This window comes from Carettochelys insculpta, chromosome 10, assembly GCF_033958435.1.
Source record: "Carettochelys insculpta isolate YL-2023 chromosome 10, ASM3395843v1, whole genome shotgun sequence".
Classification (NCBI taxonomy): Eukaryota; Metazoa; Chordata; order Testudines; family Carettochelyidae; genus Carettochelys; species Carettochelys insculpta.
The window spans coordinates 4,181,469-4,201,851 of record NC_134146.1 but is presented as its reverse complement, the minus strand read 5'-3'; the positions used below and the strand labels follow the sequence as shown (position 1 = coordinate 4,201,851).

The window sequence follows — 20,383 nt, the reverse complement described above, 5'->3', positions numbered from 1 at the left end:
GACTGGTGGGACTGGCTGGTCATGGGGCAGTGGGGTGACCAGCAGTGGTGGCAGAAGTTCTGACTGCGGAAGGACACTCTGATTTGTGAAGATGGAAATAATTCCGCAGGGGAGAATTTACCACGGCCTGAGGTGGAGTCTCCATTACTGATTATTTTCTTAAACCAAGATGGGCTGTTATTCTAAAGATCTGCTCTGGCTATTATTCTGGGCAGATCTCTGCCCTGTCGTTTACAGGAGGTCGGACGAGGTGGTCCCTTCTGGCCTGGGAATCTATGAACCCCTATTGCATCAGTAACAAGGAATCCTGTGGCACCTTATAGACTAACAGATATTGTTGGAGCATGAGCTTTCGTGGGCAACAAGCCGCTTTGTCTTTGCCTGTGAAAGCTTATGCTCCAAAAAAATCCACTAGTCTATAAGGTGCCACAGGACTTCTCGTTAGTTTTGTGGCTACAGACGAATCTGACTACCTCTCTGATAATTGTTGCGTCACTTTAACTCTGGTTTTTTTTCTTTCAAAAACTTTAGCTAAATCTGTGCAATTTTTGTCTTCAGACAAGGGCCCAGCCTCTGGCTCCCTTCAGCAGCTTCACCAGCTAATTCTTATCCAGGGCTGAGGTCCTGTGTGTATTTTCACAGGCTCTGATTCTGTGCGTTAGGCCTTCCAGTTTTAAACTTTCCCGCTATGGGTTTGTCTGGGGTTTTATTAGCACGTGCCACAAAGCTGACCAGTGGCTGGTTATTTTTGCAGCCCTGCGCACAGGTTTTATGTTGAACTTGGTCTCTTCATATTGGTTAACCAGCAAGCTTTCCCTGCCACCTGCAATTTGACCAACCAGTGGCTAGTGACTTGGTTTTTTAACCCTGGATCCGCTCCACGGATATTACTATTATAATAGCAGGACTTCATTTGAGCTCCTTCTGTATCCTGGCCACAGAAGAATTCGGCTGTTGAATTTCCACTTCCTGTACTGTACAGATTCGGAAACATCAGGCCCACTGAGGGCAGCTGATGTTAGGTATCTCTCTTAACTGGCATGGCAAAAAGCAGTTTCATGAGCTTTCCCTTGGATGTATTGTTATTAGAAGTCTCTGGTGAGCTTTAATTAGGTCATTACATTGCTAACCGCATCTTCCATGGCTGCTTCCTGTTACCTAGACCAACATGGAATCCCTTCCCCTCCTAAACGGATTATTTTACCGCAGGCAGGATCGAAAATGGAAATTGCAAATCAAGTTAGTGTTCGAGCGCGGGACAAACCGGCCAAGGTAAAATCAGGACACGTACAAAGCTCCAGTCGCCCCGGCACCAAAAAGAATGAGGTGTTATGGGGGACAGACTTCAAAAGCTGAGACGCGAATGGTCAAAAAATTGATTTTTCTGTCTTTCTACTGCATAGTTTATGCCAAGCCACCATACGAGAGGCCATTCTCAGGGTGTATCTGAGCAACTGAAGCAGCTGTAGGTAGTGCCTGAAATGAGCCAGGAGAAAAAGCTGCTCCTGAGAAACCCCAGCCTGAGTTTTTGCTGCCCTTGGGCAGCCCCTTTTTCCTCTAGAGAAGCACTACACGTGGAGGTGTACCTACCTCATAGCACCAGAAGGGACTTGACAGCTCAGGTCCCCTGTCCTAACTGCAGAGCCAAGCACAAAACCTGACATTTTATTTAATCTATTTGCCCCAGATCCCTAAATGGCCCCTCAAGGATGGAGCTCATCACCCTGGGCTTAGCAAGCCAATGCGCAAACCACTGAGCTATTCTGCCCTCCCTGGAAAGAGCCTGGCCTGCCCAGAACCATGAAAGGCCCCCTCAAGGACTGCGCTCCCAACCCTGGATTTACAAGGGCAAGGCTCTAACCACTGAGTGATCCTTCCCCGCTTAATAACGAGACTGCCGGGGTAGGACAACGACAGAGAAATTTTCTCAGGTTTCTGCTTCCCAGTGTCATACCAACTTTCTGTGAGAGCAGCAATCCAGACTAAAAAGGGCCCAGTTAACTCGCCCAGTTAGAAGAAAGGACAAGGGCTTGGGAGGTCTTCATCAGTGGTGGGTGGATGGCTGGCTTGGGGAGGCTAGAGCCCCTCAGCCCCACCTCCCCCACACAAAGCACCACCCCTTCCACACCTACCTGAGTCCACCTAGCCTCTACGGTATCTGCTGGCCCCAGCCTGAACCTCCAGGAGCTGTCTGGCCAGCTCTACATGGCAGGTTATCTATCACTAGGGGTGCATCGTCTGCTTTGCCTGTCCTTTAGGATGGCCTCGTCCCAGCCAGATGACTTTGTTCACGAGAACAGGATATGATGCGGCAAAACGGGGTGGAACAATCAACCGAGGTCACGAGAGCCTGTCCATCACCCCTGGCCATTTACAAACCAAGGTTGGCTGTTGTGCTAGAGATACGCTCGAGTCCAACTAGAACTTGGGCCAGAGACGTTCTCTGGCCTGCGCCGTACCGAAAGTCAGATTAGACAATCCCGGTGGTCCCTTTGAACCTATTTAGCAGTGGAGGATGTAAGAACCAACCCAAATTGCAGAGCAGCCCGGATCCTCTTATTTTTTAGCTCCAGCAGTGCTAACTGCAGTTTGTTATTCAATGTCTGGCACACCTCCACGCTGCCTGGCTGAGTCCTGGCTGAGAATCAGACTGGAAGGATCTCAAGAGGACATCTAACTCAGTCCCGGGCACTGAGGCAGGATTAAGTATTTTCTAGACAAAGGTCCACAGACCTCAATGGTGCAGGAGCCAAATCAGTCATTAACCTCACTCAAATAAGCCACAGTAGTGCAGGGACATAAGGGCTGTGTCTACATGTGCACGCTACTTCGAAGTAGCGGCACTAACTTCGAAATAGCGCCCGTCGTGGCTACACGCGTCGGGCGCTATTTCGAAGTTCACTTCGACGTTCGGCGGCGAGACGTCGAAGTCGCTAACCCCATGAGGGGATCGGAATAGCGCCCTACTTCGACGTTCAACGTCGTTCAACGTTCAACGTCGAAGTAGGGACGGTGTAGACCATCCACGTCCCGCAACGTCGAAATTGTGGGGTCCTCCATGGCGGCCATCAGCTGAGGGGTTGAGAGACGCTCTCTCCAGCCCGTGCGGGGCTCTATGGTCACCGTGTGCAGCAGCCTTTAGCCCAGGGCTTCTGGATGCTGCTGCTGCAGCGGGGGATTCATGCTGCATGCACAGGGTCTGCAACTCGTTGTCGGCTCTGTGGATCTTGTGCTGTTTAGTGCAAGTGTGTCTGGGAGGGGCCCTTTAAGGGAGCGGCTGGCTGTTGAGTCCGCCCTGTGACCCTGTCTGCAGCTGTGCCTGGCACCCTTATTTCGATGTGTGCTACTGTGGCGTGTAGACGTTCCCTCGCTGCGCCTATTTCGATGTGGTGCTGCGCAACGTCGATGTTGAACATCGACGTTGCCAGCCCTGGAGGACGTGTAGACGTTATTCATCGAAATAGCCTATTTCGATGTCACCACATCGAAATAGGCTACTTCGATGTAGGCTTCACGTGTAGACATAGCCAAGAACAGCCACACTGGGTCAGACCAGAGATCCATCCAGCCCAGTGTCCTGTCTTGCAGCAGTGGCCAATGCCAGGTGCCCCAGAGGGAATGAACAGAACAGGGAATCAAATGATCCCTCTCCTGTCATCCATTTCCAACCTCTGACAAACAGAGGCCAGGGACACCACCCCTGCGCAGCCTGGCTAACAGCCATGGATGGACCTAACCTCCAGGAATGTATCCAGCCCTTTTTGAACCCTGGTAAAGTCCTCTGGCAAGGAGTTCCACGGGTTGACTACGTGTTGTGTAGAGAAATACTTCCTTCCGTTTGTTGTAAACCTGCTGCCCATTCTTTTAATTTCATTTCTAGTTCTTCTGTTATGGGAATAAATACTTTTCCTGATTCACTTTTCCCACGCCAGTCATGATTTTATAGACCTCTATCATATCCCCCCTTAGCCTCCTCCTTTCTACACTGAAAAGTCCCAGTCTTTTTAATCTCTCTTCACATGGCTCCCATTCCAAGCCCCTAAACATTTTGGTTGCCCTTTTCTGAACCTTCTCCAATGCCAGGATGGGGTGACCACATCTGCATGCAGCATTCCAGATGTGGGCGTACCATGGATTTATATAACATCAGTAGGATCTTCTCGGTCTTAGTCTCTATCTGTTTTTCAATGATTCCTAACGTCCTGTTTGCTTTTTTGGATTCATCATTCTATTTACTCTTTACACAACACACACACACACAGACGGCTTAGATTCTGATAGGGTGTTTCTTCGAGTGCCTCCCGTCTTCCACCATTTGGGGCTCTGGCCTTCAGCGGTGGGCAGAGTGTCTCAGGCAGCGTTCCCTGTAAGTTGAGTGCTAGAGTGTCCACCCAGCGGATTAGCAGAGAGCCCTCTGCTGGTGGCGTGTGTTTCTATTGGTGGTGCACAGCCGCACATGCCTTGGTGTGCATAAAATTTATTCTACCCATGGAAGGAAAATATTGGAAAGACCGCTGATCCGGGCTCTGGCCCTGCGGGTTTGAAAGTATTTGCCAAAGCTCTGCTCCTGACAGCTCTGGGTGAATTTAAACCGTGCATCTGAGTATATAGATACACACACACATTAGCCTCACAGCAAAATAAAGGAGCAAACATTTTTATTTGATTGGTTAGTAATTAAATTGTACAGCGTATTAATATCATGTGCTGCAAAGAGGTGCAAGAGACACACCAAGGAGCCCCAGGCCAGAGTCCAAGTATCACTGCTCCAGACTGCCCCAGATGGGGGGGTTCATCCAGCCCGTCCTTGGGAGCCTGCAGTGGCAGAGAAGCAGGGAGGACCGACACTGCGGTAGTACGGACCTGCATAAAACTCATTGCCACAAATCAAATCGGAAAGTGGGCTCTTGAGCCTTCCCGACCCGAGTGCCGGACGAACTGGACGCACTCTAAGATTTCCATGCTTGTGTCACTGCAGTGCAAGGCCCTGTGGGACCTAGGAGTATGGCACCTCAGCTCCTCCATCAGATTTAGGAAACCATCCCTGCAGGCCTGCATTCAAGGGAGAGCTGGATGAATTCCTGGAGGTTAGGTCCAGCAATGGTTGTTATCCAGGCTGGGCAGGGAGGGTGGCCCTGGCCTCTGTTTGCCAGAAGCTGGCAATGGGTGACAGGGGATGGATCACCTGCTCTGTTCACTCCCTCTGGGGCACCAGGCATTGGGCACTGTCAGCGAGATGGATGGACCTTTGGTCTGATCCAGCGTGGCCATTCTTTTGCAAGCGCTTAAGCATATGCGTGAACACCACTGACGTCAGTATCCCTTTAGCATATAACCAAGTCTGGGCCCCTGAGCGCAGACCAAAATACGCAGAACACGCTCTATACAAGCAGAGACTGACTAGATTCCTCTTGGTTCTCCTTGATGCCAATGGAAACTCTCTGGGATCCAGGCCCTTGTAAGTAAACACCACGGTTACGCTCAGACCAGGCGGGGGATAAGCTGGCCTGGTGACTACAGAAGCCCTCTGCACTTTTTGTTGGAAGACATGATGCTCATAATCTCCTAGCAGTTCTTGAGCCAAATAAGCCTCAGCGAGCAGAAGCCGGCGAGCCATATGCATTGGGTCAAGTCAACCGGACTATTAACTAACTTTCCTGCCTCGGCTGGGAGGAATTCAAGCTGAGAAGACACAGCAAGCCAGGAATCAAACCGCTCGGAGTAAACGGTTCCAGCCCCTCTTTCCCCAAAGTTGCTGCTGGGGCTGGCCACGCTGCTGGGAACAGGGAAGCCCGAGAAGAAGCTGTCAAGTGTTGCGAGCGGCTTGACAGCTCTTAATAAGGCTGCTCTAGGTGGGATGGCCTGGAGCTGGCAGGAGTCGCTCCAGCCAGATGGCCAACGCCTTGGCTGGGTTTTATAAGCACTATTAATAAACACCGTCAGGCGGTAATTGGCACAATGAACTGAAGCCTCCCAGGCAGGAGAATCCCTGAGGAAGTAACCTCAGAGTTCTCTCCAAAGCACCATGGCTGAGCAGCGGAGAGACACTGCTGTAAGTCTGCAGCCCCTGCCCGGGTGCTGAGGTAACCTGGCATTCTCAGGGGCGGTAGCTCTGTCCAGGTGCCTGACGGGGAGAACAAAGGTCTCCCCTCTCCTGCTGACTTCAGAGTGAAATACTGAAGGTGTTAGCACACGCTCTGCCTCCGTGGAGCGCCAGGGCTGCTCGTCATTGGTGCAGTAGGGCTGCGTGTTTCCTGAGGCAGGGCTGTGCAAATGCAACTCATGGCTAAGACAAACATCTCTGCACATGTTTAATTACACACGTTCAAGAGTGTGACACCAAGCACATGCAGGGCTGGGCCTACAGGCCAGATTTGATGGGTAATGAGGCACTTCTAGGAGCGTCTTCCTGTGTCTCTCAGGGCCCAAACCCTTTCGATGTGGTGGCCTTAGGTAGGTTTTGTCCTTGGGCGTGAAGACAAATATTTCGTAACTATTGCCTGGAGTCGAATATCTGTTTCTGTACCAGCCTGTGGCTGCTCAGCCTCACCATGTCGCAAAGACCGGCATCGTGCACCAGGAAGAATATTCTTCGACTATTTACTTTATTAAATCCTTGTAACTAATGAATTAACAGGAGGAAGCCAGACTGAAGCTTTTCCAGCTATTTTTCTGGCTATATATCTCCACTAATTTAAGGATTTCAGAAATATTTGGAAAGGCTGTATAAATAAGTATTTTATCACCGGGCTGAGCGCTGCTCACACTTTCCCCAGATTTTTTACAAGTAGCAGATGAAAGAGAACTACCCACACCGCTTTTAAACGCGTTTTCATCCTCAGCGGGACTACAAACATCAACGTCCTGGCCAATGGCCCCAAATCTGCCACATGCCTGTTATCCTGACGCCCCTAGAGCGTGCTTTGCTGAATTGCATGTCCATTGGCAACGTGACTCGGCCCCGTTGTTCGTCATAAAAGCCCCATTGACTTTAGTAGCGATCATGCCCAAATGCATGGTCTACGAGGGCCACCTCTGAGTGACTGTCCATGCATAGAATCATGGAATCCTAGAACTGGAAGGAACCTCAAGAGGTCATCAAGTCCAGCCCCCTGCCCTCACAGCAGGACCATGTTGGGCATGGACCATTGGGACTGGCTGGGTTGACTGTTTGATGCCGTAGTGAGCCTCCATTTACTTTCCCTTCCTTTCAGGTGTTTGGTGTTGACCTGCAATGGCATGCTAAGGTTTGTGGCTTTTGAAAACGACAACTCTACTGCAACCCTGGGACCTCCGGAGCTGAGTGCAGCAACCTGTACTGCTGGCGCTCAGCCTGTGTCTACTCTACAGCCTTAGCTATCTCTCTGTAAGAGGTCTTAGTACCACCACATGGGACAGTGAAGCACACCCAGTCGGTGTGTGGGCTACACTAGCAACCGTTAGCTAAGCCTAAAGGATTTGGCAGCTTGATTGCTTGGGGTTTCACGTCTGCTTGGAAGCAATTGTTCAGGGCAGGAAAAAACTGGGGAGTGTCATGAAGATGGAGCGATCTTGAGATGAGCTGAGCTCAGCGTGTAGCATGTGAGAAGAGAATACATCCTCTCTCTAGATATAGACACTGAATGTGTGTGTGAGACAGGGGAATTTATGATGTTACTGAACTGCAGCAAAAACCTGAGAACCTCTTCACTAGAGGCAGGTGCCTCCGGCATCAAAGCTGCCAAGCTCCAGAGGTGTAGAGGTGATCTCCTGTCACGCCCCCAAACATTGCCAGGATCTGATGCTGTCCCTACCTTCACCGCCACCCGGTAAAGTTCCTCCGTGTTCTCAAAGCAGCAGGGCAGAACTCAGAATAGCCGAGTTCTTCTCTCAGAAGTATTCCCAGTACCCTGGACAACGGAGAAGTGCGATAGCAACACCAGCGCTGGTACAGCCTCGAAGGGTGCCGAGAAGAGCGAGACTTTGGTGGCGATTTTCACTACCGAGCAGCACACCCGAGAAAGAGAAAGATAACACGGCAAGAACAGCCTGGCAGGAAGGGCTCAGGATCTGGGACATCAAAACACGCATCCTCGAAACGCAGATGTCAAGCGCCATCATCACTTTACACTGCAAAAACATCAAGGAAGTAGAACAGTCCTGCATGAGCAGCACTGTAGTAGCTAATGGAGACCCTGAGGAGGGAGGAACATCAGTGAGTTCACAGCATTCGTTAAAGACTTAACGAGGTAGAAATGCCATCGTTGGTCCTCGTGAGTGAGACTGAGGAAGGAACCTCCCCGATCCCCCAGTGAGGGCACAATCTTCCCTCATTGCCACACAGTCCTGGATTTAAGCCTGCCCAAGGAAGAGATAGAAAATCAGTGACCGTCTGAGGGAAGGATGGTTCTTCCTGGAGTTACTGCACAGGGCCGGACCTGCCCATCGACAGACAAGGAAAGGCAGCTGCCTTACTCAGACTGAAACAAAACCGAAACATCCTCTTATGAAAGTGTGGGGATTTCAAAGGCACGGAGTTCTCTGCAGCCCCCTGGTTTCAGCATAAACCTCCCCGCGGCTGGGCTGCCGGCACCAGTGCAGCAGCCATAGCTACTCATCAAAGCACAGCCCGGGATGAGAAACGTTTGCCATATGTCCAGGGCTGACTCTGTCACCAGGGAACCTTTGGCTGTGTGCCCAGGCACCAGGTTTCCAAATAGAGTCTGAATCCCGGACGGTGAAGTTCCGGCTAAATATAGACACAGTTCCGAGTTGACGGTTTTCCGTCGAGTTTGCCTAAAATAGCCTGGCAGCCGATGATTCCTGCCCTTTGAACAAGGCGCCCACTCAGATCTGCTTCAAAAACTAACCAGCCTCTGTGTCATGCGGGAAATGGGGCTCAAAAGGTGGTAGGGTGGGGGATGGGGTGGATTTCCCCACCCAGGAACCTTCTCCCAAGTCTCCAGCAAATGCAGCTCGGTTGTGGGAAGGCGGTGGATAAATCAACAGCACAGGCTGAGCCCTAGCCCCCATCTGTGCGGCACATGGTGCAGTTAAGGGGCGACGGGCTAGTTCCGGGCACCCGATAGCTCACCGAGGGGGATGGAGGCCGGTGTGGCTACCCTGCGGCTTTGAGAATTTTCCGTGTCCTGTTTTACCGTAAGCCACCCCAGACCCCAGTGGCTGCACCCGTATGAAGCTCGTCTGCTCTGCAGGGTGCTAGCATCTGTCTACAGCCCTGCACGTTCCACGACAGCCGTGGCTGGCTCGTTGCAGTCAGAAGAGGCTGGCGCGAGGGATCAGGACACCTAATCTGTGTTTGGTGCCTTACGCCCCTGCAGCTCACCTGTAGAATTACACAAGGCAAGCAGGTCTCTGTAGCTGTGATCTCTGGATGTGCAGACACACACTGCCGGTCTTGGCTTACAGCTACCAGCAGTAGCAGAACAACCCCCCACCCAGCCCCCCTGCCATCTCTCTGTCTAAAGCCATTTTTTAGCTGCACAGCGAGTGCCCCTTAACCGGCAAATGCCCCTGGGGATGTTCGCTTGGCTAGCTGGGGCCAGCTTTCCCCAGCTCAGAAGAAGCAGCGCAGAGCTGTGCAATTCCTGTTTGGAGGTTTACTAGCTCATTCAAAGGGGCTTTTCAGAAACCTCCTTCCACTGCTACCACCCTGGAGTGATCCACTTCCACCAGGGACATGAGAGACAGCTGGAGTGCAGGGGTTACTTTGCTTTGCCCCAGGATTTTCTGATCTATGCTGTCAAATGCTTTCTGAAAATCACTGTCCGCAGCCCGGACTGGGGCACCCACCTCGAGAAGGTGGGGGCTGGGTTGAAGAGCTGGCCTTACGGCAAACCCCACCAAGGGTGCGATCGGGCAAGCCAAGGCCAAATACCTCAGGTATGTTGTAGGAAAGGGTGAAGTGAGGCCCCAACTCGACAAGGTAGAAGCAATACAAAATTGGCTCCAGCCAACCGGGAAGAAGCAGGTCAGGGCATTTCTAGGACTGGTTGGGTATTACTGCCCATTCATCCCCCCTTCGCTGCCAGGGCATAGCCCTTGACTGACCTGACCAGAGCCCAGGGCTCCAACATCGTAAAGTGGGCCACTGCAGCAGAAGATTGTTTTCTTCCAGGTTATCAGTGACTTAGGAACAGGTACTGCCAAGTTTGACGCAGAGGGACACTGCCCATCCTTATTTGCCCGCGTGATCCTTCCTAAGTAGGTTATAACCACTGATTCTACTTGCCCGTCAGATTCCAGTAATACCCACTAGATCCAACTTAGGCTTACAAATGAGCAAGCCCCAGCCCTCCTGGTTTCTCCACGCATTAGCACACGGGCCCTTCAAGGTTTTCTTCTCTCCTTGTCTTTCAGCTCCTTGATTCATTTTATTCTCAGCATCTTGATTTTGAGGGTGTAGCTGGGTGGTCACCCTGCTCCAGGAGCAGACAGGGTTACACCCTGCCCTAGGAGACTGTGGAGCCAGCAGGTGAGGTAATTAGCTGACAGTGAGGGCCCAGCTGGGGCCGTACAAACAGGCTCCAGGAGGCGAGGGGAGCAGACTCCTGTTCCAGCTGTGGAGCAGGAGGGTCCTGGCTGCCAGGGAAGCTACAGAGGCTGCCTGAGGCGGCACAGTGCTGGGGAAAGTCTGGCAGAGCTGGGGAGCTCTGGCCTGAACTCACTTCCAGGCTGCAGGGCCTGAGTCAAAGCCTGAGGGTTCTAGGGCTGCAGGAAGATAGCCGGAGCAGAAGGCAGCAGGCCGGACCCTCTGTCGGTGAAGAGCCTCCATTTCACACAGCAGTCTGCCCCTGCGGTAAGGGGCATGGGGGCTTGGTGGTTACTGGGTTTTGGGGTTCCCTAGGAGGGGAGGACTCCAGACAGTGGGGAAGGGCACCGTGGTGTCAAGTCTGTTCCGCGGGTGCACACTGTGTTGCCAGAAGTACAACAACCACCTCACTTGATTCCTGCTAGCCTCAGAATTCACAAAGGGGTCGCAGGGAGGAGTGTAGGGTGCGAGAAGCCGTTGTCACGGTCGAGAGCGCAGTCCGACCCCTCTGTGAATCCTCAGGAGAATCTAAACAGACCAGTCTGTGCAAGGTGAAAAGCTGCAAAATAACTGCCATGGGAACTACTGCAGAACCAGGTGCGCTTGCCAAGGCTACGCTGGCAGTAGGCCACAAGAGATAGTGGTAGGAATGCATAGGCAATTTTAGGCAATCTTATGTTAATGAGTTCAGCTTTATCAGCTCGTGTTAGGAGGCCTGGTACAGAGCCTCTCCCTGAGCGAAGCTCCGACGCGTCGGGTTTTCCCCCACTGGTGACTGCAGCGTCTCTGGGGCTCCCGTCGCGGGTGTCACGTGCTTTCAATAAACCAAATATAGCACTGGCCTTCTGGGTGCAGCCTCGTTTCTGGGGAACCCGAGCCTGGTTGGTTACAGTGGTGTGGGAAGGATGTGGGTCCCGAAATGACCTCCCAAGGTCCCTTCCAGTTCTAGGAGACGTGTATCTCCATTATATAGGTGGTAGCGAACAAACAGGTACCAGTGGATGAGAGGCTACCAGGAGAGGGCGTTCCAGAGGCTAATTCCCCGAGGGACCAGCAGGAGGCACTGCAGTGGTGAGTCACACCCCATTATAGAGGGCTCATATCACCTCCCTTTTTACCTTTCCCTCTTCCTATTAATTCAGCTCCCTCCTGGCTCCTCCAGCAACCTGTCCCCAAGGAGATCGCCCCCCCCTTGTGCGCAGGTGAAGGCCACGAGAACTTCACAGGCTCCCATCCCCATAGAAGGTGGACCAATGTTCCACAAAGCCAAAGCCGTCTAGCTCACAAGGCTTACCTAGCCAGCGGTACGCCTCCAGGGGCTTCTGTTTCCCCTTCTCCGTGGCTCACAAGACAGGAAGGCTCCCACGCAAGATCACTTGCACATTTTTCTTCTTCAGCATGCTTCTGAGTTCCTTGAAGTCCTCAGTGTCACGAACGTGGCTGTGAACTGACACCATTGGATTCTCGCCCAAGGACTTTGGAAGCCGATCCAGAATCAGAATGGCCCCTTGTGGCTCAGCTCTGGCAGGGTAGTACACTGACCTGTTGTCCACCTGTCCTTTTGATTATTCTAAACAACAAATCTCCAGTAAGGATTGTTGGCCGGGATGTTCCTGGGAGGGTGGAAGAATTTCTTGCGGGTCAGCTTGATTTTTCTTATGGTTTGAATTGCACTGTTCTCCTCCCGTGTACAAGTCTGTTCTCTTGGGCTTGTTAGGTCTTGTGGTGTTTCTTCCATAGCTTTTGTGTTGAGGACCTGGTATCAACATGAACATTTAGCTGTGTGGAATTCCTCCTGCCTCTGTTGTTTCTGGGGGCCAGTCTGCCCATCTCCTTTCATATACCCCTCTTTACAGCAGATCGAAATTCCTGCCGATGACACAGACTTTACACAGCTCTGCTTCCAGAAATAACATTCCAGATGTCAGTAGATCGTGGGGTGTCTGCAGAATTCTGCCTAGCGCATGATTTACATTAGGCAAATCTCAGCAGAACTCACATTTTGTTTCGGGCAGATTCCACACACGCTAAAAACACAGGTCACAACAGTTGAAGTAGTAGCAGATTTCCACAGGAAAGCTTAGCAAGGAATTCTGGGAATAGATGCTATTGGCTACCACCCTGATTATCCTTTCCTTTTCCTTACTAGGCTGTAAGGTCTGGGGCCGTTCGGCGCCCAGCCCAGTGGGTGTGGTTGGAGGCACTTTAAAAATAAAACCATTTTGCAACTGGGGTTTTCTCTAGACCTTCCAAAAGGCATGTTAACTTTTTGATGCCTGGTGCGGGCCCCAACTGTCGGGCCTGGCACCCACCCGTCCTGCTCTGGTCATCGGCTCGAGCGTGTTCATAGCTGGAACGGTCATAACTACTTGCTGTGCTGTACATGACATCTGAGGGGCTCCACCAATGCCAGAAGGGTCCAGGGTGGAGGAGGAGGAGGCAGTTTCTCTAACTTAATTAATGGAGTCTCAGTCACCAGCTCTGCAGCACTCAGGCCCTGTTTCCATCTCGCCAGGCTGGCCGGTGGCAGGGAAGGGGGCAGTTGCCGTGGGACTCGCTGTTTCAAAGGGGCGTGCGGCTCCGGACCCTTTGGAAGTGAGACAGCAGTGCTGCCGTGTTGCGGTGTGGGGGAGCCCAGCAGGGAAGAAGGCGTTTGCGGGCTTTTTGCAGAGCGATACCAACCCCCCCGCGCAGCTGGCTGCGTTTGGTGGCAGTTTTATTTGTCAGGAAATCCGGCCTGTCCTCCGCCTCTTGGGTGACAGTGAAAGAAGCCATCTGCTGTGGGCCGAGGAGAGAATGTTTCCATTGGTCCTCTGCCACCTGGCTCTGGGGCCTTCATTAAACCACTCAGGTAACTGGCGCTGGCTTCCTTGGCTGCGACGCCACGTGGAGCTCCTGGACAATGCTGTGTTTAGAAACGCAAGCTCTCTGCACGGCTGGGGACTCCCCCTTCCCCGGCTGGCAAAGGACAGCCAGCATGCTGGAGGAAGGGAGCCGCCGCCGGGCTCAGAGCCAGGGCCAGAAAAGTGATGTAAACCCGGCCCTGGGGACCGGACTCATTGTGAGCTACGGTTCTGAAGCAAAAGTGCTGCAGGGCTAGGAGACGGCTGGCTGGCTGGGTCCTCCCGGTGCTCCTGTTTTCCTGGGGCAGCCTTTCTGTTCTGTGTCCGTACAGCACCTAGCACAACGAGGCCCTGGGCCAGGCCCGGGGCTGCAAGAACCAAGACTGTTCCCGCTCGCCCCCACCCGCAACAGCAGCACTTCTGTCTGCTGTGGCTAATGTGCCCTGTTGCTTCTTGCCTCCGTAGGCAGGCTTTTCCCATCCACGTGTGAAATAACTGGAGTGCACCCAGGCGCGTGTGACCATGCACGGCCAGGAGGAAAAACCCAGTGATGGGCACTGTGCATCCGCTGCGCGGCACCTGAATCTCTTCTGAGCGGCCGCCGCAGTGCTCAGCTTACCGGGAACCTGGGCTGCAACCCATCCCAGGACACACGCCCCCGCACGGTTCCAAGGCCTGCCCTGCCCTGCCTTCTAGGCTGAGCTCTATATTGAGAACAACACAGACATGGATAGGGAACAGCCCCTCTCCTGCCCCCCGCAGTACACGATCCCAGGGCTCCCTGCACGCCGGTCACTGCCCCACCTGGGCCAGGCTGAGGCATCAGCGGCCGAATTCTCCCTTTCCTGGGGCTGCTGGCAGGGAAGGAGCAGCTGTCCAGCGTAGGGCTGAGCAGCAGCGCCGGCTGCTGGGTGCGTCCCTGCGGGTGGTTGCAGGAGGTGCCGGGGCCGGGGGAAGGGGCACAGTGCCAGGGCGGGAGGGAGGGAGAAGCAAATTGGCCCAAGGTGCCATTTTCCCGCAGGGTCAGACACTCCCCAGAGAAGCATCCTCAGGCAGGAGGCTGCTGGTAGGTGCAAAGTCCAGCTCCTCCTCTTGCTGTCCTCCTGGGGTGGGGCTGGGAGATGGGGGATGCCAATCATGTCACCCCCTCCTGCATCCTGGCGCCGGGGTGGAGAAGCCAGGGGCCCCCTGCTGCCTCAGGCACTGGTCCTTGGCCGCTCCATAAAGCAGGGAGCCCCAGGGCTCTGAGCATGGCTGGAGCTGAGCAGCTGGCCCTGAATCGTCATGGGGCTGGGGCCCCCGCAGCCCCTATCACTCGCCGCCTACACACGGTAGGTGTCACCCCTGGGCCATGTAACTGGGCTGCTGCTGCTTTGCACTGAAAGGCAAAGAAAACCATGTGGTGGGCGCGATCCCTCCAGCATACACAGCAGATGGGAAGCCTTCCGCCAAGTCACAGCCGAGAGCTGATCATTCTCCTGGCTCTCCCCAGACTCTCCTTCATCTCTCTCGGGTCTTGCATCTCCCCAGCCACCCGCCTGGCCGCGTGCTGCCCAAACGCAGAACGCCGACCAAAACAGAGGCTTCTGCTCTGCTCCCGCCTTTCCCAGTGACGGTCGGCTGGCCCTGCGGGTGGGAAAGGTGTAAAAGCAGCACCCCATCCTGTGCAGGGCTGAACTTGCTTAGCAGAGGGTACAATCACCCACCAGCATGAGCCCTGTGTGCACAAGGTGGTTATAAGGACACCTGGGAAAGGTGGTACAGCTGCTTATAGGCCCTGGTTACGAGTCACCCGTTGGCATCTCTAACAACCAATTCACCATCCATTAAAACAGGTATCAGCCTTTTAAAAATGATTTGTCTCAAGCGCAGCCACAGCGCCTGCACTGGATTCTGAGATGGGCTTTTACGGCGTTTGCCTGGCACGAGATTTATTTGGCGTAGCACCTCTTCCCAAGAGACGCAGGACGACGTGCAGAATCTCAGCGCCAGCTGGTCCCCCAAGCTGTGCTGTCCTTCAGAGTAGCCCCCAGCAGCCAGATCTCCTAATTCCAGCCCTGGCCTCTGCCAGAGACTGCCTCCCTCTTTGCTCCTGCCAGGCCGTGAGGGAGCAGAGTCTTCCTGAACTGGGCTGTTGCCTGCTTTTGGATGCGTGGAGCTAGCGGACGAAACCACCTGCCCCTCTTTCCCTCTGCACCCGGATCCAAGCACAAAGAGCTCGGGGCTGCTGTTAGTGGTTGGTTGAAATGACACGAATTGGGTGACTAAACACACTTCGTTTCCAGCAGAAGCATCTGATGCAGGCCAGGCCCTGCCTTAGCAACCAGGCAGCTCAACCGCCTGTTGAAGGTTGCTGAGAGCTCCCAGGAATCTTTGCTTGCAACACACCGCCAGAGCAGGCCCTGTGCCCCCGGGGTGAGAGAGCAAAGCCATTTGCTTGACAGCGTGAAGCAGCGGGAGGGGGCATGTTGGGCAGGGGGAAAGGAGCTACGTGTGTGGAAGAAGTTACTCATGGCACATTGTTCAGCTAACTCTTCCCCTGCTGCAAGCAGCTGGCTCTGGAACCTGCCAGCTGTAGCCAAACAAGCCGTGGCCTTCTCATCCCACTGGAAGGAACCTCGAGAGGTCCTCGCCCCAGCACTCCTGGCAGGACCAAGCACCACCTAGATCGGGGCGATGCACGGGGGGGAGGTGCACCGGGGCCACACGCACCCCCAGCACCTGCCCCCCTTTTTACCGTTGGTGCCGCACCACTGCCACAGGATGAGGTGGGCAGAGAGGGGGAGCCACAAGGGGCGGAGCAAGTGAGAGGAGGAGGTGGGGCTTGGGGAGGAGGGGGGCTGGGGAGGGCCTGTGGCCGATGGCCCTCACCCCAGAGCCCACCTCACCAGTCACCACTGATCTGAGAGATGTCTGTCTAACCTGCTCTCAAACATCTCCAGTGACGGAGATTCCACAGCCTCCCTCGGCAACTTATTCCAGTGCTTGGACCACCTTGATAGCAAGTTCGTCCTTATGTTCAACCTCAACCTCCCTTGCTGCCGTCTAAGCCTGTTGCTTTCTGTCCTAGCCCCAGAGGTTAAGGAGAATATTTTTTCTCCCTCCTCCTTGTAACGCCTCTTTTAGGTACTTGAAAGCTGTTAGCGTGTCTCCTCTCGGTCTTCTCTTTTCCAGACCGAACAAGACCAGTTCTTTCGCTCTTCCCTCACAGGCCATGTTCTCACTATCTTTTCCATCCATGTGCAGAATAAATTTTATGTTCACCAAGGCATGTGCGAATGTGCACCAGCTGAGAAGCTCAAACCCAGCTAATCAGCTGGGTGGGATCTGAATCTCTCCTGAGCAGCTGCATAAGCGACCAGCTGACAGGGAACGCTGCTCCTAGGTCAGGTTTTCTAGACCTTTAATCATGTTTGTTGCTCTTCTCTGGACCTTCTCCATTTGTCCAGATCTTCCCTGAAATGTGGTGCCCAGAACTGGACACAGGCCTCCAGCTGAGGCCTAATCAGTGCAGAGTGTAGGGGGAGACATGTTGTGTCTTGCTTACGACACTCCTGTTAATAAATCCCAGGAGGATGCTGGTCAGCGTTCAGGGCCTGTGGTGCAGCCTCAGTTTCCCCAAGTTGCTGACCGCAGGCTGGCTTAGGGAGGGGGAAGCGGATGGTAGTTGTTACCCTGCACAGCCACCAAGGCAGGACGCCTGGTATTCTGCTCCAGATCAACTTTTCCTCCCCTTTGCTGCTTTCCCCGTGTTACACCAGGGCAGCAGTTTGGCTCTGACAAGGCAGAATGGACGTAACAATTTGACAAAGCCGTTCTGGGGGGAGAGGACCCACCACCCTGGCCCCCAGCACCTGCTCCTCTGCTTCGAACCTGCATGGCTTCACCAACCTGGCCTCAGCAGCTGCCAGAGTCGTGGCATGGAGAAAACAGTGGGGTCCCTGCCTCCCCCACCAAGGCACCTCCACCTCTGCCAGTGCACCTCCCAGCCCCACCCCTCACAACTTCCCCGAGGCTTGCCGGGCCCCAACACAGCTCCCCCTCTGCACCCCCAGAACCCCTCGGGGGAGACAGCGGGGACAGGAAGGGCTTTTGGCTTGGGCTGCTATCTCACATGGGGCCTCCGCTTTAGACGTTTGTTCATTTTTCCGCCTTTGCTCCATTCTGCAACTTGTTTTTAGGGGCCGTCCTCAGTCGCGAGCCCATTTCACAGACCCGGCAAGAAGACCGTTTGTTACGTGGTGTCTCTTTTATTGGTGCCTCACTTTGTTTTTGTGTGACATCATTTTTTATTTTCCTTACGGCTAAGGGGCCTCGAAAGTTGGACCTGGCCCGCATCTCTCTGGACCTCTGAGAGGGTCTGCCAGGCAGGCCGCCAGCCCCAAAGCGCCCAACCCCAGCAGTGTCACCAGGCTGTAATCACAACGTGCGGCACCCCTCCCTGCCCTTCGATGCCCCACAGGGCTCTGGGGCACACTTCCCAAAGGATGGGCCCCTAACCGTGCCCACCAGCCCTTCTGGCTGTACGGCCCATGCCAACTTCATCGCCAGCTCCAAAGCAGGTGCCGCCCTCAGGAAGCTGGCGGCCCAGCATCCACGTTGGCCGTGGGACTGCGCGGCAAGGAGGGACTCGGTTATGGGTTGGAGGACAAGACGAAGCGGCTCAGCTCCGCTTGGGGGAGCCGCCAGCGGCTGGCGCTGCTGAGCGCGGGGGGATTTGGGGGCGCAGCTCAGAACGTGGGGGGTGGCAGGGGCCCGAGTGCCTTTCGTTTGAATGGAAAACCTCCAACAAAGACCAGAAAAAACGCCGGCGTCTTACCTTGCGGTTCCCTCCCCACCGGGGAGCCCAGCTATTACGGTTGGACTCGAAGGACAAAAACAAGCCCCCGGATTTTCTGCTGAACGCCCAGCGCTGTCCCCTTTCCAGCCAGAGCGGGCAGGCAGAGTTAATTTTATCCGCCCCCTCCCGCTTCCCCCATCTCCTGGAGATCCTCCGTCTGCAGCCAATAAGCAGGAGCAAACAGCACGTTGCTCACTCATCTTTCTTCGAGGGGAAATATTTATATTATGTCCCAGCGAGGGTTTCCATGGCAGTGACGACTTTAACACTGTTGCCGTGGGAACCGCTGGAGGCCATCTTGAATGGGTTGAAAATACCCTTCATAGACAAATAAGGAGAGCCTGTCAGGTGTACCAGCCAGCCACCCACGGGAGGGAAGGAAGACCGGTCTCTCCCGCGCCGTCACGCCTTGTCTTCTCCCTCCTCCTCCTCCTCTCTCCCCGCTTTATTTTCTCTGTTCCGATGATGTTCCCTGTCTGCAGCTCTCCCTTCCCCACCTCCGTTTGGGTGGAGAAAAGCCCCCCCCTCCCCCCGGCCCCCCGACATCGTGGCATTCGTGCCCTGCTCTCGGGGACTTTGTGCAGAGAGGAGGAGGGCCTGAAACAAGGACCAGAGTCAGACAGAGGAGGTCCTCACGGGGACCCAGATCTGCCACACGCCCGAGGCCCTTTCCAGCTCCCCCCTAGTGGGGACCTGTAGTGTGATAGCTGGTAACGGAGCTCCACCTTCAGCCAGCCTCCAGAGTACAAAGGGCCCCCGCCTCTCCCGGCTACCTCGGAGGGATCTGTGACTTTATTTCCACTAAAGACCACCCCAGGGCTACACTCGTGGATTTTATTCAATGCCACCACCGGATTAAAGGAAAAAGGCGAACGCACTTCCTGCTCTCATACCCCTTGCACAGGCGAACTCACACAGTTGCACAGGGACGGTGTGTCCGGCTGCGGTCTTGAGTCCAGGGCGGTGAGCTGACTGTATGACCCCCTTGTCAGTGGAATAATTGGCAGCAGCCAGGGCCATTGCTCCTGGGGAGAGGGGGAAAGGCCAAGGGCCCTGGGCCTCCTTCAGCCCCCCCTACCCCCCGCCCTGCCAGCTGAGACTAAGTCCTGCAGCGTGGTGATGGCAAGAAGACTGTCTTCTTGGCAGCCACTCCATAACAAGTAGGATGTCTTCATGTCACCCTCCTATTTGTGATGGCTGAGCAGCCCGATCCTGGAGCCGCAGGTCTTAGCACAGAAGAGGCAGGTGTCAGTAGCTGTGGGAGGGGCGCGGGGCAGTTTTTGATGCTCTTCTCTTCTTCTCCACCTGTCCTCATCTGCACTGTGGTGGGTCCTCTCAAATTGTGCTGCCCCCCTCAGGGATTACCGCTCTCCACTGGGGATGGTCCTCGGCAAGGTTCTCCCAAGCATCAACACCGACGCTGCGTGTGTGCCTTCATCATGTCCTTGTATCGCTTCTGCTGGCCTCCAACGCTCCTCGGTCCTTCCTCCAACTGGGAAAGCAGAATCTGTTCTGGGAGGCGCTGATCAGACATCCGAACCACATGGCCAGTCCATCCATGTTGTTGATGAATGATAATGGCTTCAAAGCCGGCAAGAAGAACCCCCTATTACTTTGCACCCATCTTTGTATATTTCAGTCCATAGTCTCGTCCTGTCCCGCTGCCCAAAGACGCTGTATGACCATGAGTCATCACCACTGTCCCAGGACTCTGTGGGTGTGTCTACGTGGCAAAGTTATTTCAGACTAGCCGCTGCTATTCCGAGATAACTTTGTGAGCGTCTACACAATGTGACCCTTATTTCTAAATAAACCACACACACGTTGACGCTTTCCTCGCTCACGCAGAGGAAAGCTCTCTCCAGAGCAAGCAATTTCTTTTACAAAGGAACAGCCAGGATTTCTGACAGACCTATGGTATCTATAAACAATTTCTTACTAACTTAGAGAACTTAATATGGACCTAGCAGCTGCCACAAAACCAAGCTTACGGCAAGTCACAGAACTCACCTCTGCGATGTACTGGACTGAGCAGAGGCTTTATACAACGGGATCCATGAGACATACAGCTGTGGGTGTCTATATTCGTAAATGAGAATCAAGAAGGCAACATTTTTATAAACAGAACCAGTCAGTAAAATTTCCTCCCTGCCTGGAAAGCCAGAACAT

General features: G+C 54.1%; 1 protein-coding gene across 6 annotated transcripts in view; it reads right to left on the bottom strand.

The window, feature by feature from the left end:
- The window catches only part of DGKG (diacylglycerol kinase gamma), a 122,933-nt gene extending 104,546 nt beyond the window's left edge, over window positions 1-18,387 (bottom strand). For 2 of the 6 annotated variants that reach the window (XM_075003756.1, XM_075003754.1), the window contains exon 1: window positions 18,194-18,387. The gene's annotated coding sequence lies outside the window, so the exon portion shown is untranslated. Of the gene's footprint in view, window positions 1-7,793; window positions 8,592-18,193 lie in introns of those variants that run through there. The other 4 variants (XM_075003749.1, XM_075003753.1, XM_075003750.1 and 1 more) reach the window with 2 other exon arrangements.
- Window positions 18,388-20,383: the final 1,996 nt, after the last annotated feature.